The 19,900-nt window shown below is 43.7% G+C and overlaps 1 long non-coding RNA gene across 2 annotated transcripts in view; it reads right to left on the reverse strand.

The window, feature by feature from the left end:
• Positions 1-347: 347 nt before the first annotated feature.
• LOC309863721 overlaps positions 348-19,900 on the reverse strand; it is a 56,111-nt gene continuing 36,558 nt past the window's right edge. For both annotated transcript variants that reach the window (XR_014311214.1, XR_014311215.1), the window contains exons 2-3: positions 2,048-2,108; positions 348-1,333 (exon numbers count right to left, since the gene is read on the reverse strand). This is a non-coding gene — a long non-coding RNA (uncharacterized lncRNA). The remainder of the gene's footprint in view (positions 1,334-2,047; positions 2,109-19,900) is intronic.

Raw genomic sequence — 19,900 nt, forward strand, 5'->3', positions numbered from 1 at the left:
TTTGTGCTCCTCTGCTCCCATGTCCTCCAGAACTTTGGATCGCTCTCTTCCCTTGTTGTTCAAATCTTCCTTAAAATTACCTTGCTACCCCTTGGTCATTTTCTATCTCTTCAACCTGTTGGGTTTTTTTTTTTTTCTCATAGAAGTGCTTATTAACCAAAAATAGCTGGTTCATTTATCTGAATGCTTATGTGAGAGCACAACCACAATGATCCTCTTCCCTGCACTCCGAAAATGTAAGACACGCAGAGATTTACTGAATAAATGATGAAATCTCCATTTCTCAGATGACAGAACTAAATCCCACTCATGTCGACTGACATGCATAGGACCTCCCAACCCAAAATCTGATGTTGTATCTTCTTGGCCCCTTTGCCATGCTGGTCTAAACACACCACCTTCCCTCCTAAAACTTCTATTCTAATGCTCTGTGACCAACACCTTACACAGTTTGGAAAAAAGATTACCCCACCTTTGGACTCTACTGTGGCCTATTTGTCTAACAACACAGCTGCCTCTTAGCATTTCACATCTCAATAAACTGGTTTCAGGAAAACCAAATAAACAACCACTATTAATTCCACATTGAATTTTATTATGAATATACACACTGTTGAAATGTGATTTTTCTCAGGTATAGATCCCCATATAAATGAACATATGTTTGCATCTATACATGAATGTTTAAATAACACCTCCTTCTCCCACTGTCTTTCACTTGCCCTTGGCAATTGGTTCCTGAACTTTTACCTGGCTGAAAGATCCACCACGATGCTATGTTCTTTCAAAGACATTTCCCTTGAGGCCCTGGAGGTTCTTGTTATAATTTGACATTAAAAATAAAAACCTAGAATCATTCAGCCAGCTCAGGTGATCTTTGAGCTCATACCAAGAATCTAAAAGGTCTGAAAGAACTTCCAGTCTATTCTTTAGGGAGCGCAGCAAATGGAAAGAGGTGTTCCATGCCCGTGCTGGCAGCCAGACCAACAGAGAGCAATGCCGTCACATTTCATTTGCCAAAGGCAAGGAGAAAGGGCTGGCGGTGGACTTCAAGATCAAGTCTTGCTCTGGGGACTGAATTCTGAAGACATTCCTCAGGGCAACTAGGAGTAAATGTCTCAGGTAATCATATTTTCCCAGACTGAAAATTAAGACACACAAGTGTATGAAGAAATTCCCTTTTGTTGCTGTTTCTGTTTGTTTGGATGTGTGCAAATACAGGTGGGTGTGTGAGTACTGATTCTGTGTATATGAAGAAGCCAGTCAATTTTAGAATAAACGTCAATTGCTGGATTTTTCAGGATCCTGGGATGGATAGGTTTCAGTCATCAAGCTGGAAAGATTTTATTTATTTTTTTTTAAGATTTTATTTATTTATTTGACAGAGAGAAATCACAAGTAGATGGAGAGGCAGGCAGAGAGAGAGAGAGGGAAGCAGGCTCTCCGCTGAGCAGAGAGCCCGATGCGGGACTCGATCCCAGGACTCTGAGATCATGACCTGAGCCGAAGGCAGCGGCTTAACCCACTGAGCCACCCAGGCGCCCCAAGCTGGAAAGATTTTAAAACACGATTATCTCAGAAAGTGCTATATGTAATATACACTGTTATGTCTACCTTTAATTCAGTTTCTTAAAGAGACAAAATATTTTTGAAACAAACAAAAAAGAACTTGCAATGGTCCAACTTACCTATAAACTAAACTGGAATATTCTTAGGCCAAAATTCAGGATCGTTTTGATTTTATACATTAATTTTACTGTCTTTTTTAACTGTATTAGTGTAGTCGAGGCTTTTGCCGCAGTAACAAATAACCCCCAAATCACTACCTCTTAATTTGACAAAAGAGTATTTCTTGCTTAAGCTACATACCCATCAGAGACACGGATCTGCTCCAGAAAGTTGGTCAGGGATATGAGCCAACAAGGGCTTCGTGGTCCCATAATGGTACTTCCAGAACACAAATCTACCCTCTGCATCACCCATGCAAGAGAAGAGAAGCTGGAGAATTATGTATTAGTTATTATTAGGCCAGAAGAGATACACGTACCTTCTGCTCACATTGCTTTGGTCTGCCTTAGTCATGCGGCCTCACCCAAATGCATGGAAGCCTGGGGAATGGAAAGGAACAAATGCAATTTGGGGTGATCACTACTGGTTCTATCACACAAACCTCCCCTCGCCCAGTCCTCAAGAAGAACTGATCAAGGGCCTCTCAGAATCAGAGAGACCTAGTTCCCAGTTCCTCTACTTAATTACTTGCATGGCTCGTGGCAATTTTAACTTCTTTAAACCATGGTTTCTTCATCTATAAAATGACAAAACTAATTAATAGTAATAATAATATTAAATACAGATGTTATCAGGTTTTTGTTAGAACTGAGCGGATTCATGTAAAATACTCAGAACAGCGTCTAATACATAGTAAACCCTCAGTACATGTTATTTATACGATTGAGGAGGATAAGAAGGAAGACATCCAATTCTCAATTTGTTGCCCCAGGTCTTTCTATCTCCACACCCACAGGGCAGGAAGGACAGCATTTGGCCTCTAATGGATAGTCAGAAATTTTAAACAAATGTTGAGTAAGTGGTCATCTCAATACTTCTCAATCCTTGTCTCCTGTAACCCACAGCTCTCACTACTTCTCTCTCCTCAGCCCGAATGCCCCACTCATGTCCAGCTGCCTTTTCCATACTACTCATCCTTTAAGCCACCACAAAGCTTTGCCACACCAGAAGGGTCCTCAGGCACCCATATCTCCTTCCTGGCAATGTCTACTTCTCTTCTGCGGTCATTTCACATGCGACGCTTTGATCTTCCTGTTAACAAGACCGTTCATCTCTTCAAGTAGGGACTGTCTATTTTGTACTCCAGGCAGTAATTCATAACAACAACAATGATAAAATACAATTTTTCTGAGTATCCAACAGCCAGTTTCTTCTGTACAACAGCATTTCTCGAACTTTAGCATGCCTCAAGGTCACCTGGAGTGAAACACAGATCACTTTTTTTTAAACCACAGATCAGGGGGTGCCTGGGTGGCTCAGTTGGTTGAGCAACTGCCTTTGACTAGGGTCATGATCCCAGGTCCTGGGATCGAGCCCCACATCAGGCTCCCTGGTCAGTGGGGAGCCTGCTTCTCCTTCTCCCTCTGCTGCTCTGCCTGCTTGTGCTCTCTCGCTCTCTGTCAAATAAATAAATTTTTTTAAAAAAATCTTTAAAAAAAACAAAAAAACAAAACACAGATCCCTGGCTCTGGCACTGTAGACCTTCCACAGAGCCCGAGAATCTGCCTTGCTAACAGGTGATGTGATGCAGGTGGCCCAGGAACCACACTTTGAGAGCTCTTGTTATGCAAGGTGTTTTACATCTGTCATTGTGTTTAATCCTCATCACCATCCTCTGAGGTCGACAGAGCTTCCTGGTGTATCTAGCCAATGACAACAAGAGGTTCCTGGAGCTGAAAATACTCGCCCAAGTCTACCCTCCCGGTAAGTGGCAGATGCGAAACTGTGACTCAGCACGGGCTCTTCATCACCGGCAGGATGGTGGATATTGATCCCTTTATGATCTACAACAGTTCATTACTTACTGCAAGAAAGGTCCTCTTTCCCTTTGCATTAAAATCTTCATCGAATTTGAAAACCAAAAGCCCAGGAACATTAAGGTATTTTTTGCTCTTAAAGAAGTTTGCTCCAGCTCAAGATAAAGATGAATTTTTCCTGGTAACTGCAGCCCTAAATCAGAAGCATAATAATAGCAACAGATACAAGAACAAGGAAATGAGAGCCTGCAGCCACCACCCAGGGCCGCTGACAGAAGATCCCTTTCCTCTCTGAGGCCCAGGCTGCCTTTTCCCCTGGGACCCTTACCCTTCCTCAGTGTTTGCCTCTATGAACCGGTTGACATTTTGACTATTTCCTAAGGCATTCTGTGAGAAATGAAAATAAAAATAAATTGAAAGAATAGAGCCCTTCCTCAGAGTAACAACGCTGCAGGCTTCGTGTCCAAAGTCCTGGGAAACCGAGCTGCCAGTCTATTCTTGTGACTATACTGCCCTCTAGGGGCCACTTGTTTCCAAACAGAGGGACAGTACGTTTGCTTCTACCAGGATAAATACTGTTGAGATCCAAAGATGGGGTGACCCCAGGGATCCTGGTGGCATGCCTTGTGATATTCGGAGAGACTTGTTTTCAATAAACAAAGAAAATTTAGAGACTGGCAATGACTTACTTGACCCTCCTCGTCTTTCATGATTCTCTTGCCACACAAAGCCCAGTGTCCTAGAAGATGCCTGTCCTTGTCTAGTCTAATTGTCCACCACACTTAGAATTGTGTACTCTGGGTGCCTGGGTGGCTCAGCAGGTTAACCCTCTGCCTTCGGCTCAGGTGGTAATCTCAGGGTTCTGAGACCAAGCCCCACTTTGCTTCTAGCTCTCTGCTTGGCAGGGAACCTGCTTCCCCCTCTCTATCTGCCTGCCTCTCTGCCTACTTGTGATCTCTCTCTTGGTCAAACAAATGAGTAAAATCTTTAAAAAAAAAAAAAAAAAGAATTGTGTACTCAAGTACAGAGCAGACAAAAGCAAACACGTGGGAAAAAAAGGATTATGATGGTAAGAGACTCAAAATCATGGAACATGGTTAAAAGAATAATACTTAGCAGGAGAAGATTGAGGACACTGTGAAGCCTTTGTGAATGTCTTAAGTATAGGCAGCATTTCCAAAATGGTGTCCTGCATGATGAGATGTTAAGAGGTGTTCCCTGAAAGAAGGCTCCGAGGACAAATACATTGAAGGAATTGGTGAGCAAAGTCCAACAGATTTCTTGAATGCAGGACTTCTCAGGGCCTTTCATATTACCATAGGCCCTATGAATCTCCAAGGGGGGGGGGGGGTTCATTGGTTCAGTGTGTTTGCCAGGCTTATTTAGTGAGAATCTCTTTTCCCCTAAAATACCTTTTCCCTTTTTCACAGGATATGAGTTTTCCTGGAACACACATTAGGATTCACAACATTTATAGGATACTAGTTTTCCTATGTCCAAACCTGTTCAAACTTGAGAATAATTGCGCTAGATGGCTATGGTTTGTCTTGCACAGCCCTGGGAAGCAATAACAATAAGTTGCTACAGCTTATACATTCTCTCATTTGCTCCTTCCAGCAATCCTGTGACAGATGCTGACCAGCAACCCTGTTATTTAAAAGTAACAGATCAGAGCCTCAACTTAAGGTCACCTCACTCCCAGGTACTGGGGTTTTCTGAACTGAAGGAAGGATGAAGCTAGTGAATTTTCCATCTCCGCAAGTATTTCAGCACTGTGGGAAGTCTACTTCACAGCCATACTGCTAGTTTTTATTAAGTTATTAACATCCTGTGCTAAATTCATCTCATTAATTCTCACGAAAATCCTATGAGGTATAAACTATCATTACACTCATTTTCCAGATGAGGAAATTGAGACTTACAAAGGTTAAGGGACCCACCCTCCATCCTACAGTCAGATTTACATTAATCCAGAGCTCCTGAAAAACCAGCTGACCTGTTTCAGGGAAGCTCTAAGTATAAAGAAGGAATTCTTGACATCCAATGTTATGATGCTCAGAGTCCTATATTATGACGGGTTTTCACTGCCTGTGTCCCTACCCGTTCCCTTCCTCCCCCCCCCCCCTTCCAGGCTTGAAAGCAGGCTCAGCAGTGCCAGGAAACACCTGGTAGAAATAAGCCATGCCAGGATGTCTAATTATCTGCCCCACAATGGTTTGCAAAGCATGTGGTTTCTCCTATCTCTCTCTCTTTAGTAATTTATGGCAAAAAAGTGAAAGCTACTTTGGGGGCCTAGCCACAGAAGGAAGCACCTGCTTCTTCCAGAGAAATGATGACAGTGGCAAAACCCTTGCTATTTACAGGGTTTATTAAAAGAGATACTCTGTCAACACCTTCTAATGATAAGCTAAGGTATTAATTAGCTTTATAGCTGTGTTGCTACCCGTGCTTCTCCTTTCTCCCTCTGTTTTGTAAAAAAATAAAACTGGAGACCAAAAACTTCCAAACATTTTAACAGCAAAAGTTCAGGGGCTAGGCAGGAGGAAGTGATTACAGATCACACCCAGTTCGGAATCTGTGTTCCAAAACAGGACAAATTCTCATCATGTGTTACCTCAAATCAGTAACCATTCAAGATCATTTGAACGAGATCTTTCTCCTTCATCTTTCTTTCACAGGAATGTCAAATGTGTTATTGCAAGTGAGTTAGAGCCACAAACCGAGAAACATCACACCTACCTTATTTATTTATTTATTTATTTATTTATTTTTAAATTTAATCCCTGTATTAGCTTGCTTGGGATGCCCTAACAAAATACCACAGACTGGATGGCTTAAGCAATAGAAGCTTATTTCCTCACAATTCCAGAGCCTAGAAGTCTGAGATCAATGTGCCAGCAGCAGGATTGTTTTTTTCTGAGGTTTCTTGCTCCTCATTTTTAAGGTGGCTGCCTTCTTGCCTTTGTCCTCACCTCTCCCCCTGTGTCTGAGTCATCATTTCCTCCTTATACTCTTCTAGGAACACCAGTCATACTGGTAATTTCTACTTCTCTTCTGCGGTCATTTCACATGCGACGCTTTGATCTTCCTGTTAGGGCTTCCTACATGACTTAAAGACTCTATCTCCAAAGATAGTGACATTCTGAGGTACTGAGGATTAAGATTTCAGCATATGGACTTGGAGGGACACAACTCAGCCCACAACAATCCCCAATATTTACTCAGCATCTATCATGTACCTGGGACTGGAGATTCGATGCAGAGCAGAAGATGCAAAGATCCTGCCCTCTTTTAGAGCCCAGAGTTTGGTGGAGACTCCAAAACTAACGGCTAATGGCTAACGCAGAACAAGGCAGCTGGTTATCACAGCTATAAACAAAAGTGCCTTCAGTCACAGCCCACAAAAGGCAAGCTGAGGGCAAAGCACAAGCTGACACCCCACAACCCACCCCCAACGTGAGAACTGTGGGACATTCCCCAGGCACTCCTGGCTACCCTAGAACAAAGGAAAGGGAAAAACAAATGGTTAGCTGAGGGAGTTCACCGTCCTGCTGGACATGAGTCTCCATCTGTCTGCAACTGTCTCAATGATTTACAAGAAAAAAGCAATCTCCAGAAACCTGTTACAGACTCAATTTCCTGGAGCCCTACCAACACCCTCCCCTCCACACACAGAAAGTCTTATATAAATAGTCACTCCTCACAACCCCAGTGCCCTCTATGTGCCCATGAGTCCTATCCTCATGCTTTAATAAAACCACCTTTTTGCACCCGATACGTCTGGAGAATTCTTCTTTGACCATTGGCTCTGAACTCCACCACTCCAAACCACATCAGCAGCTGAAGCGATGCTCACAGTCTTCTATGAACAGTGTTCTGTTGGTGGTTCCTCAGCTTTTCTCCTACCATCTGTTTGCCCAACCAGGATGGCACCTCCCAAAGCTCACCAATGACCACAAGGATTTGTTCCCTCTTCTGTTTCTTCTAGTTGGCCAAGGTACCTGACACCCTGAGCCAGGAGTCCTGCCCTGCCAGCATTTTTGTATAGCTTAGTGAGACCCTGTAACCCAGGAAAACTCTGAAGTAGCAATAAACCCAGAGTCACTGCTCCGGGGTTCAAATCCCACCGTTGTTACTAATTTCTTGATTTGCGAATCCCCTCACCTCAGGCGTCAATGTCCTTGTGTGGAGGGGAGAGGTCTAGAGCATAGCGTTGCTTCACGTTGTGCTCCGAAGCTAGCAAGCAGGTCGTTGGCAGGCAGCCCCTCTCAGATGACAGCACAGGGCAGCCGGGCCCTGCAGGACCCCAGGGGTTCCTAGGAAACAACTTCCGGCCCCGTGGAGGAGAGGGGAAACCAGTCATTTGCACTTTTGCATAAAATTTTGTGAGGCTTCTAAGGCTAAAAGGCGTGGAAAACCACTCCTGATTCAAAAGCTCATTCTAATAATAATACCCCGTTAATGACTCTGTGTCTGGAAGCCAGAGGTCCTGGTGAGCGATGCCACGCCCTGCAGCCCCTAGGAGTGTAGTGTTGAGACTGGGTGTCCTCCTCCCTGGATTTGACTTTGGGTGACCCGATTGTATATGGGAAGACAGAAAGCATGTCACATGGCCCAGGGATTTAAGGGGTGAGGGAGGGACTTTCACGCTCCTGTCTAGGAAAACCGTGTGTCATTTGTTCACTCGGGCTTTTCAACAGTGATAGAATTCCCCCCTCATTAAACCTTCTAAATGTATTCCTCTTCTTCGCAGCACGGAGCTGCCTGACACCGGGTGCTGTCACAGCCTGCCTGAATTGAGGAAACCCCCACTGCTGTTTATTTTTAGCTTCCTTGCTTACGTTCTTATTTCAGACCCAGCTGGATGTTTTCTCTTCTTCGCAGCCTCACGTTGGTGAGAAGATCCAGATCTTTGGGCACAAGCTTTTAAGCCTGCCAGTCTTTTGAGGGAGACCTTTGAGGTTGGTAGGTGGCAACCCCTGCATGCATCTCAGTAAATACATTTAGGCACTGACCCTCTACTCTGTGCAAGTTTCTGTTCTGGCACACTAGAGGTTTCCAGAATGAATCTGATCTGGAATCTGCCTTGACAGACTTCAGAGCAAAGATGGGGGGTAGGGAAGGAAGTAATGAGGGAATTCAGGGCCTCCGGGGCCACAGAGCTGGAGGCCCCTCTGCGACCTGCAGGGATGTGGTTAGTGAGAGACGGTGTGGCTGGCGGATAAGCAGTAAGTGACATTCTGCAGACAGCTGGGGCTACAACTCCAGGGAGGCAGGTTCTCTGGGTCCCCACACCCAGAATGCCTGCAGTTCTCACTCCACCAGGAAGCACGAAGCAGAAATCACCTCAGAACATTCTTTGCAGACACCTAAAATAAGAAACTCCCACATCCGTAAGACTCTCCCTAATATTACGGGGCAGCCATCCCCATTTTTTGACAGAATTGTGGTCAGGGTGACTGTGTAGACAAGAGTTTCACACAGCAGGTCTGCAGCTCCTATTCTTAGGAAGATCAGCTTGTGAACATAGCCCTCAGCGGGCCCCTGGGAGCCCGGGCTCAGGAGGGCGCCACCGTTCTCTGCCTGAGGACAGTGGCTCACTGTGACTGCACAGGTCATACAAACAACGTGGTTTATGCTGCAAGCCTGGAGTTTTGTTCCAGGCCATACATGACCAGCCCCCAGTAAACACCCTGGGCACCGAGTCTCTCACGATTTTCCCTGGTAGACAACAGCCACACACAGGTCGCAATCCAGTGCTTGAGGAAGGAAGCATGTCCTGTGAGACTGCACCGGGAGAGGACTTGCAGGAGCTCATGCCTGGTTTCCTCCGGACTACACTCTACCTGCCTTTTCCATTTGCTGATTTTGCTTTGTATCCTTTCCCTAAAACAAATCCTAGTTGTAAATACGCTGAGTCTTGAGAGTCCTCCCAGAGAATCAGTGAATCTTAGGGACTCGCAATACTCTATCCAAAATCTCCAAATTCACAGACTGCTCTGAATCTTTGTTATGAAATATTGTGTGGATGTGGACCACCCCCATGCCCCACCACCAAACACACACACACACACACACACACACACACACACACACACACACATTCTCTCTTTGTTGCTGAAAATCTGAAGCGACCAAGGAAACTCAAACAGCACAGAGGAAAGCAGGGAAAACTTGGCTTTATTATCGCCAGCAGGCTCCACAGGATCCCTTCCCAAAGACTGAGCACCCGACAGGGTTAAGAGTGAGTTTTTATGGTTACAGATAATGGGGGATGGTAACGGGGTGCTTTCGAGGTCTCTCAAGGCCAAACGGCCTCTTCCTGTGGAAGTATAATCTATGTGGAGGTGTCTCCGCAGATCGCTAAATCACCCCAGGGGACTGTTTCTTTTCTTTTCTTATTCAAACAGGACTGGCCTCTTTTTCTTCTGTCTCAGCAGGAGCAATGACTTGTTAGTTTATCTTAACCAAATTAGATGGCTTTTTGGTCTTCTCTTGGCCTCAGTGGGGAACAAAGGGGAGCAAGTGATGGGAAGGGGCTGGAGCCTGGGAGTCTCTATCCGTCTCTCCTTGAGGCATACTCAGGATCCGACTGGTTCCCTGCATCACACGCCCTGGCTGGCACCACCCGTGCATCACCAGAAGGCTCCAGACACCCCCAAGATCTAAAGCCAATTCTTGCCCTGACCAGGGGAACTTCTAAATCTCCAGTTCAACCAGTTACCAGAATCAGCATGAAGGCTTTCCTGCTGCTTTTTGCGTTCTCACTTTATACACCAGTCTTACTCCAAAGACCGAGGCTCTCTCTTGTCGGCTCAACTTGATCACTCCACCTCTGTCTTGATACTATTCCCAGCCCCTCTTGGGTCCTGCTTGAATTGTTTCCCTGACCAGCACCACCGGTTCACTCTCACTGTGACCTTGACATCTCTACAGCCCACAGACGTTCCAGTGGGTTTGGAAGCAAACAACAGAAATAACAAAACTAATAGAAATACAACAAAACAAAGGAAGGAGCGAGGAGCACACGCAGCTACATCCACACAGGCCTTAAATTATTGATTAGGTTAGGCTATTACTCACACATACTAGCTTGATTACTTGCAATGTTGTTGCTGGCTTTTGTGGAGCAGGAAGTAGATTTGGAATGAAAGCATCCTATTCCACAATACTACTGTTTCTAAAATGAGGTTTTAGAGGTTAGCGTTCAGTAACCTGGTCATATAGAATGTTTGGGATCTGAGATGCAATGAAGATCATGGACTTTGGTCCTCCATATCTTCTTTATTCTTCATGACATCAGAATCGCTGGGGCGCCAGAGTGGCTCAGTCAGTTAGGTGGCTGCCTTTGGCTCCGGTCAGGGTCCCAGAGTCCTGGGATGGAGCCCCAAGTTAGGGTCCTTGATCAGCAGCGAACCTTCTTCTCCCTCTGCCCCTCCCCCTGCTAACGTGCTCTTCTCTCTCTCTCTCTCTCAAATAAATAAATAAAATTCTAAAAAAAAAAAATCTGCTTAGCTTAATAAGTCAATCGGAGAAAGACAACTACCATATGATCTCCCTGATATGAGGAAGTGGAGATGCAACATGGGGGCTTTGGGGGGTAGGAAAGGAATAAATGAAACAAGATGGGATCAGGAGGGAGACAAACCATAAAAGACTCTTAATCTCACAGAACAAAGTGAGGGTTGCAGGGTAGGGGGCAGGGAGGAGGGAAAGGGGAGTGGGGTTATGGACACTGGGGAGGGTATGTGCTATGGTGAGTGCTGTGAAGTGTGTAAACCTGGCGATTCACAGACCTGTACCCCTGGGGCTAATAATACATTATATGTTTATTTAAAATTTTTTAAAAATTATAAAACAAATTGCTGATCATCCATGAACATAAAAATTGCTTATTTATCTAGGATCTAACCAAGAAATTGTGAAAATTCTATTTTCTTTTGGCACTGTGATAAGTGTGGTAGAGAATAAGAGGGTGCAGTGATACACAAAGATAGAAAGATAGGTACACCGGTTGCAATGTTGGCAAAATTGTGACCAGCACCGAGCATGTGTGTGGTCCTTGAGAAGGACAGCAATGGCTTCTAAATAGTCAGAAAACAGAGATCAATAGATCATCACTCTCTAGACTTCTTTTTCCTTACGTGGATTGTTGAACACTAGTAATCAAGCCAGATTTTTTCCCCCTCTTTGTAAGCAATGCTATCATTCAGATATTCTGTTTCAAGTTAGTGGTAATCTACCAGGGACAGACATCAAAGCCAAGTCTTACTTGGAAGATGGCACTACAATGATAACTCTTCGTTTAGTCCACCTTCTTTGACAATGAAATTAAATATATTTATGAGCATTCAAATACATGTATATTCAAATATGCCTTCACTGCATAGTCAATGTATATTTAAATATATATTCAAATATATATTTCATACATCTATCAAATCTTGATGAGACACATTAAATCACTATTTCTAAGGCAACTCTGAAGTTAGTAGACTCTAAGTATTAGTTACTAACTTTCCTTTATGAGCTTACTCTTTCTTTGGTTACAACATTGCTTTTAACTCTCCCTGATCCACAGCCCAGAGTCATAACCCCAGACCCTATGCACCACTAAGGGATTAAAGGTAGCTTAGCTTCAAGATCTCCCGAGCACCTTCTCTTTGCTGCTGGCTAGCACTACCAAGTCCCATTGACAGGTGAACTCTTCACCTTCCTAAGCAGTTTGAGTTAATCAAAGGAAAATCTTTACTTTGTAGTTCTAGCACACATCTGAGCAGCAACTAGAAAGGTTCTTCCCACTCGCTCCAGTCTCTCCTAGAATATACTCTGCCTAGTTATTCCCTTTGGAACAGAAAGATAAACAAAACTTCTCCCTCTTTTGGACAAGGCTTCCTTTATCCATGTCGAAGAGCAATATTTCCCCCGTCTTGCTTGCCCCGGAGTTCACTCGAATTTCAATCCCCATACCTTCCGTGCCTCCTTTCTTCAAACACTGATTAAATCTAAGCATAACACCAAGGTTTTACTTGAAACCCATTTTAGATATAAAATGTTTCCATTAGCTGTAAAGAATTCCTTTTAGAAAGAATTGAATATTTTAACACAAATATTTTAATGAAAAAGATTGTGGAGTTGAACCTGAACTTTGGATTATATAGAGCTAGACTTGAATATAGATACTCATTCCTAGCTCTGTGACCTTAACAATACATGGTATTTACCTCTCTAAGCCTTCATTTCATTATTTATAAAATAGGAAGGATACTATTTTTTTTTTAAGATTTTATTTATTTATTTGACAGACAGAGATCACAAGTAGGCAGAGAGGCAGGCAGAGAGAAAGGAGGAAGCAGGCTTCCTGCTGAGCAGGGAGCCCAATGCTGGGCTCGATCCCAGGACCCTGGGATCATGACCCGAGCCCAAGACAAAGGCTATAACCCACTGAGCCACCCAGGCGCCCCAGAAAGGATACTATTGACCTTGAAGTGTTATGAGAACTAAATTAGGATGGCATGTAGCAAGTGTCTAAGCGTCTAGCACATGACTAGTAAGCACAGAAAAACTAGCAGCTATAATTGTCAGAGTCCTGCACTATATCTAATGCATCAAAATTGGGAGGAAAAGCAAATGGCTTTTGAGTAAGAACATCTGGGTCCAGTTCTGCCCAATCCAAGAACCAACTGCAAGTCTTCAAATAAAGCTAGAGTGATCAGACATGTCCATTTGCTAGGTCAGCCTGACTGGATACCCGCCGTCTGGGAATAATTATTAATAGCACCATCTTTCACTCTCCAAAGGTTCAGTTTGAGAGAATAAACTATACCATTACTCCAGTTAAATAAAATTAATTTGCTAATTAAGCAATTAGTTACAGCTTTGTGCTTCATTTTCCTGTAAAACTGCGAAAATACCTGTCCAATATATCTCATTGATTTATGAGGAAGAACCTGAAAGTGTTATTTTTATCATAGGGGCCAGAAAAGGAAATTTATATTTTTTTGACAATGAATGAGGATTTGCTGTGTTGCATTAAAAAATAAAAGATCCTGGGACACCTGGGTGGCTGAGTCGGTTAAGTGTCTGCTTCCAGCTCAGGTCATGATCCCAGGGTCCAAGGACTGAGTCCCACATTGGGCTCCTTGGTCAGCAGGAAGTGTGCTTCTCCCTCTGCCTGTCACTCCCCCTGCTTGTGCTTGCATGCTCTCACTCTCTCTTTTAGACAAATAAATAAAGTCTTTTAAAATATATATATTAGATCCTTTATTTATAAATTTCTCCTCCTCCTAGCCACATTTTGCAATAAGCAGAGCTGAAAGCCAAAATCAGCAAAACTCTGCAGTCCTTCTCCTGAAAACAAACTACGAAGCATAGTAGAGTTTTCACACCCTGTTGGCTCACAGCACACTCCCCATTACCTCTTGTTTGTGTCCAAAGTAGACATTAGTAATCAATCACAAGGATTTTACTGCATCGCCCAAAACCTGAATGCAAACTCCTCTGGGCACTTTAAACAACCACTAAAATGGACTATAGTTGATACACAGTACAAATATTTCCCCTTCTGATTTAGCTTAACAGCTTCATTTTATGGTCAAGGACACAGGGACACTGAGAGGGAAACGAATCTGAATGAGTTGTACCCAGGCTGGTTATTTCCATTATACCATAAAGACAGATGACTGACCTTAAAAAACACATTTTGCAGATCAGATCAAAGCAGACAAAACTACATTGGGGCAAATGGTCTATTGAGAGTTTGGCAAATATATCCATACAAAATATGGATGTAAAATAAGAGTCTCCTTTTCTTATTTGTTCATCAACATCTAAACCGAGGTATTTACAGTGGCTTGCAAGGTTCTATATAATCTTCTCTGATTATACTTCCTCCTACTCCCTACACTAGCTACACTGGCCTCCTCAGGAGCTTCCTCACACATACCCAACATGTTCCCTCGTCAGAGGGCTGCTTCTGGCTATTCCCTCTGCCCAAAATGCTCTTCCTCATTTATCTGCATGGCTCACTCTCTTACCTCCTTCCCTCATTGTCCAAATGGCTCCTTTGTCTGTGAGGTCCCTCCTAACTAACTTATGTAAAATGCCAACCCACTCCCATTCCATCGGCCCCTCCCCCTGCCTCAGTCAGCCCTGTACATTTCCAGAGCCCTGATCAAACTTGTAACATTCTGTATCATTGAATTACATATTGTGTTTACTATTTAGAGTATGTCCCCTCCAAATAGAATGTAAACTCCAGGCAGGTGCATGTGTGCATGTATATCTGTACATTCATGTACACACACACACAAACACACACACACACTTGTGTGTTTGTTTGCACTTCACTATATTCTCACCAGCTAGACTAGAACTCGCCATACAGCTGGCATTCAATTCATGTTGAATTTCATAGTTATAAGGAAGCAAAATGTACCCCTAGAGATGTAGAAGACCCATATATTTGTGATAGTTTAGTTATGCAAATCATCAAATAATTTTCTAAGGTATTTATCTGAGGAATGCCAGGAATTCATAGAACCAGCTGAAAGTCAGGCTCCCTCCCGGCCTCCATCAGCAGAAAAGCAGTCTGAACACATTCACCTAGGAGACGAAACCTCAGGTAATTAGGAATGAGTAGAAAGATGTGTACACGTCTTTGTGATCTCACTAAGACAAGGGTGAGTCTACCTGACAGGCCGAGACCATAAATACCCTAAAATTTATAAATCTAAGATAGATTTACTGGCTGGCTGTTTTGTTTGAGAGTATTTGTTTCTAGAATGGGGTTGTGACTACCCTGGGCTTTTATTTTATTTTTATTTTTTAAATATTTTATTTATTTATTTGACAGAGAGAGATCACAAGTAGGCAGAGAGGCAGGCAGAGAGAGAGGAAGGGAAACAAGCTCCCCGCTGAGCAGAGAGCCCCATGCGGGACTCGATCCAAGGACCCTGAGATCATGACCTGAGCCAAAGGCAGCAGCTTAACCCACTGAGCCACCCAGGCGCCCCTACCCTGGGTTTTTAAAGGTGCATCACAGTTACTTTAGAAAATAAGATGACATCCTTAGCTGTCTTTGATTCCTCTGAATGCCACAAAGACCAAATCGCCAGGATCCATACAACCTAGCCCTTGACTTTAATCTTTTTTAAAAGATCTCGATTTATTTTTTAATGTGTAGATCTTTACTGCCTAACTAAATTTTAAGAAGTTTAAGAATGGAAACTGCATCTGTTCTTTGCTTTGTGCCCTCCCAGTGGGTCCTAGGCACACATCAGATGCTGTCAAATCATCAGCACTGTTCACTGAAGGTTTGTTTCCTCCTCGTTCATGCCCCAGAGAATCACAAACATCTCTGAAGGACCTCCTTCCTCAGCAGATGTGGGTAAAGAAGCTGCACTAAAAAGGATTCAGAAAGAAGAAAAGTAAGATTCCATCCTGGAGAAGATCATGGTGAAACCAGATGTACAGATGTGGGATACAGATGGTAAGGCTCTCTAGCACAATAGTGAAATGCTCCAGAGAAAGCCAGAACACAGAATAGACTGGGCTTTCAGGGAAGGTTTAGGGAAGTGAGAGGAAGGGACGGTGGGTGAGAGAACAAAGTTAGATAACATCTCGTTACGGTCTCTGGACTATTTCTTGAGGCTCACTTCTGTTCTAACATATCTGTTTGTTTAGTTCTAACTGGATCATGGAGAGGAAAGAAGGAGCTCGAATATCACCACAGAAAGAATCTTCCCGCACTGTCTTCCTCAGAAAAATGGGAATTTGGGGAGGGTACCAAAGTACTTCCGGGATTGCTCAGAAGCCGTAACAGAGAAGAATTGATGGTTTCAAATGAAAATGAAAATAAGAAGATACCCAAGCCCCTCTCCTTTTTTCTCTAAGTCTACTGTGCCCAATCACTTATTCATTTATTAAATTAACAAATAATTATTAAGTACCTACTATGTTCTAGCAGGAAAAATAGTAGTGAGCAAGACCAATAGGGTCCTTGACCTCATTTGACCCCCAAAATCACTACGACTGTGCCAGGAATTTGTCCCTAAATCCAGTAAAGAGACTTGAGTTATTAAGAGATAGGAATGTGTTGCCTGGAAAATCCCATCCAGTGAGGTGGGTATCCCTGAATTTAACCTTATAGTACCTCCGGGTCCCCAAATGCCATAAATGCAGAGTTCCACTCCCATGATAACATGACATTCTACCTCATGCCCAGTACAAAGCTCCCTTACTAAAATCAGAATCAGTCCCAGGATGCCTGGGTGGCTTAGTCGGTAAACATCTGCCTTCCCTCAGGATTGAGCCCCACACCAGGCTCCTTGCTCAGCGGGAAGCCTGCTTCTCCCGCTCCCTCTGCCTGCCACTCCCCCTGCTTGTGCTCTCTCTCTATCCAACAAATAAATAACTAAGATCTTTAAAAAAATCAAAATCAGTCTCTGTCTTCACCTTCTCAGTTTCAATATGTTTCTTTTTTTTTTTTTAATATTTTATTTATTTATCAGAGAGAGAGGGGAAAGAGTGAGCACAGGCAGACAGAATGGCAGGTAGAGGCAGAAGGAGAAGCAGGCTCCCCGCCAAGCAAGGAGCCCGATGTGGGACTCGATCCCAGGATGCTGGGATCATGACCTGAGCCGAAGGCAGCTGCTTAACCAACTGAGCCACCCAGGCGTCCCTCAATATGTTTCAAATAACATACTGCTTTAGAGGAGCACTGTCAAGAATATCTGATTAGACATACCCCGAGAAAGAATGAGCTATAAAGGAATTCAGAAATTATCCAGCCCCTTCCTTCCTTTTACACACGAGATGTCGGAGAGGCAGGTTAGGGAAGTAACTTACTTGAGCCACAGAACTTCGTAAGAACAGCCCAGCCAGGGCCCCCAGTCTCCAGATCCCTAAGACAGCACATTTTCACTACTGCTTTTTCTCCCCTTAGGCTCCAATCCAAGCTAACTACTTTTTTAAAAGTTGTGTAACAACTTGGAGCTGCATTCGATATTCCCACTGATGTCCCAAGCTCAATAATTACTTCTACCTTTGGTTGATGGTTTGCTATCCTCTCTGCGGCACAGATAATTGCATTTTATCAGGCAAACCTCTATAGCATCCCCAAAAAGGGAAGGTCAGCAACCTGCAGCCAGCCAGCGTGCCTGCCTTAAAGTCCCTCCGCAAAGCCTAAGACGCAGGCAATGCCTTTGGAGAGCCCCAAGTTCAGAATTAAAATGGCTGACTGAGTCAACCACCATGGATTAAACGTCCACAGATTTTATCACCATGTAATTGCTTCTCAGGTGGGTTTTTTTTTTTTCCTCAGCACCACTGGTTTCTGAATAAAAATTTTAATTTCAAGGTAGCACTGTAATTTATTGCACCTGTTCCTTTTGTAGTATAAAAGCCAGCGTAATCTCTCTTCAGGCAAACAAGCTCATGTTGTCATGATCTGTGGTGTCCTCTGTGTCATGTTTATGCACTCTACCTTAATCAGTTTATAATTAGAAGGTGAAGAGAATGCTGGTGTTTACAAATAGAATCTGAAATGGAGGACGAGGCAGCCACCCATAGATCTCTATGGAACGTTCAGGGTTGACTCCTTTCATCCATCAGAAAAATAAAGGCACTAAAATTATCCATGCCTGTGGAAGAGAAGGAAAGTTTCCATTTAGCTCATGACAAGGGAGACTGGATGCTAGATGCTGCTCTGTATGTAAGGTAGGATGCATAGGGATGACTAATCATAAGGCTGAAGGAGGTGAAGTGTCCTGCTAATCAAATCACCATTTCAAGGGAGAAAGGTCACAGAGAGGTGATTGATAGAGGTGTTGAGTGCCGTGAATTTTAAAGTTTTGTTCCAGCCTTGTTCCCCATCACATGAACTTCTAGAGAAGCCAGAAGTTTCCTGATGTGCACCACACACACTTAAGATTATTTCTTGGACATGTTGTTCCATTTGGAACTGTGCTAGACAACGTGATGTTCGAGACGAACAAAACAGACCAGGCCCCTGCCCTCAGGAAGCTGGCATTTCTGGTAAGGGAGCTGGACAAAGAACAAGTAATTAAGTAAGTAAAATGAGAATTACAGATGGTGATAAGCGCTTCGAGGGAAAGAATTAACATGGTGCAGTATAGAATAACTGGGTAAGGAGTGAAGGGAAGCCTTCAACAATCAAGGGTGACCTCTTGGAGGAGGTGACCTTTGAGCTAAGCCTTGAAGGATGAGGTCAAGCTATGTATGATGAGCTACAGGCATCATTTCTTTAAGCGTTAAAGGCGGCCACTTTATTAAGCGCCTAGGACTACACTCAGTTTCAGTGACTTCATGACTCCAAAACTTTCTGCCCACGATCCTTTGAGTTTGAGTGTTCCCTCTCCTCACACTGAGAAGCACTATCATAGGCATGGCTAAAGGGCAGTTACATGCTAGGCCCAGCTCCTACACTTCAGGTCTAGTAATACTTGCCATCCTCACAACAACCGCATGTGATAGGTACGTCAGTATCCTCTAATAGGAGAGAAAACTGAGGCACCAAGAATTGGTGATTTGCCTGGGTCAGACATCTAGCAAGTGGGGAAGCTGGGCTTCGATGCCTCAGCTGCTGGGGGGCTAAGCTCTTAATCCTGCACCAGGCTACATCTCCCAAGTAGGTCTCCGCACAATATCAAACGCCCAAGACCAAGAGTTAGACGGACACCTCTTAAAAGATAACAATGTGATCTTAGACAAGTCAGCTCATCTCATACCTAGATTTCTTGATTGAGAAGTAATCATAACAGAAACCAGTCCAAAGTGCCTCAAACATGATCATCAGCATGCAAGCTCCTTGAAAGGCAGAAATCTCTTTTCAGTTGTAAGATGGTACCATTGCTGTCACTTGCAAGCTGAAGACCAGCTCAAGCCCTAACTACAGGAGGTTTATCAGAAGAACGCTGTGATCCTCCTTGAGGACTCCTGTTACACTTGGCCTCTCTATTCTTTGACCCTCAGGCAGCACATCCAAACTCACAGAATACCTACTGACCCAATTTTCTCAGTTGACTTTCCAAAGTTTTGGATTCAAGGAGACCTCAAGACCCACCCATCTTTAGGCCTTTTCACCCAAAGAAACCAGGAATCTCAAATCTACTAATTTCTGATCCCACCCAGGTGTCTATCCCCAAGTGGCCTCTTGCAACAATAAGCAAAATAGTGAAAAGATTGTATTTTTCAGCATCTTTCCACACTCCTATCAGTAACTATGCATCTTTTTCGCTTCCTGTCTGCTTCTACTCCTATAACTTCCTATACGTTGCCTGCCCCTGTAGTAAAGACTCCAAGCATTGGAGAGTTCTCCATAAAAGCTCATCCTT

The sequence above is a fragment of the Mustela nivalis genome, assembly GCF_964662115.1.
Source record: "Mustela nivalis genome assembly, chromosome: 1".
NCBI lineage: Eukaryota > Metazoa > Chordata > Mammalia > Carnivora > Mustelidae > Mustela > Mustela nivalis.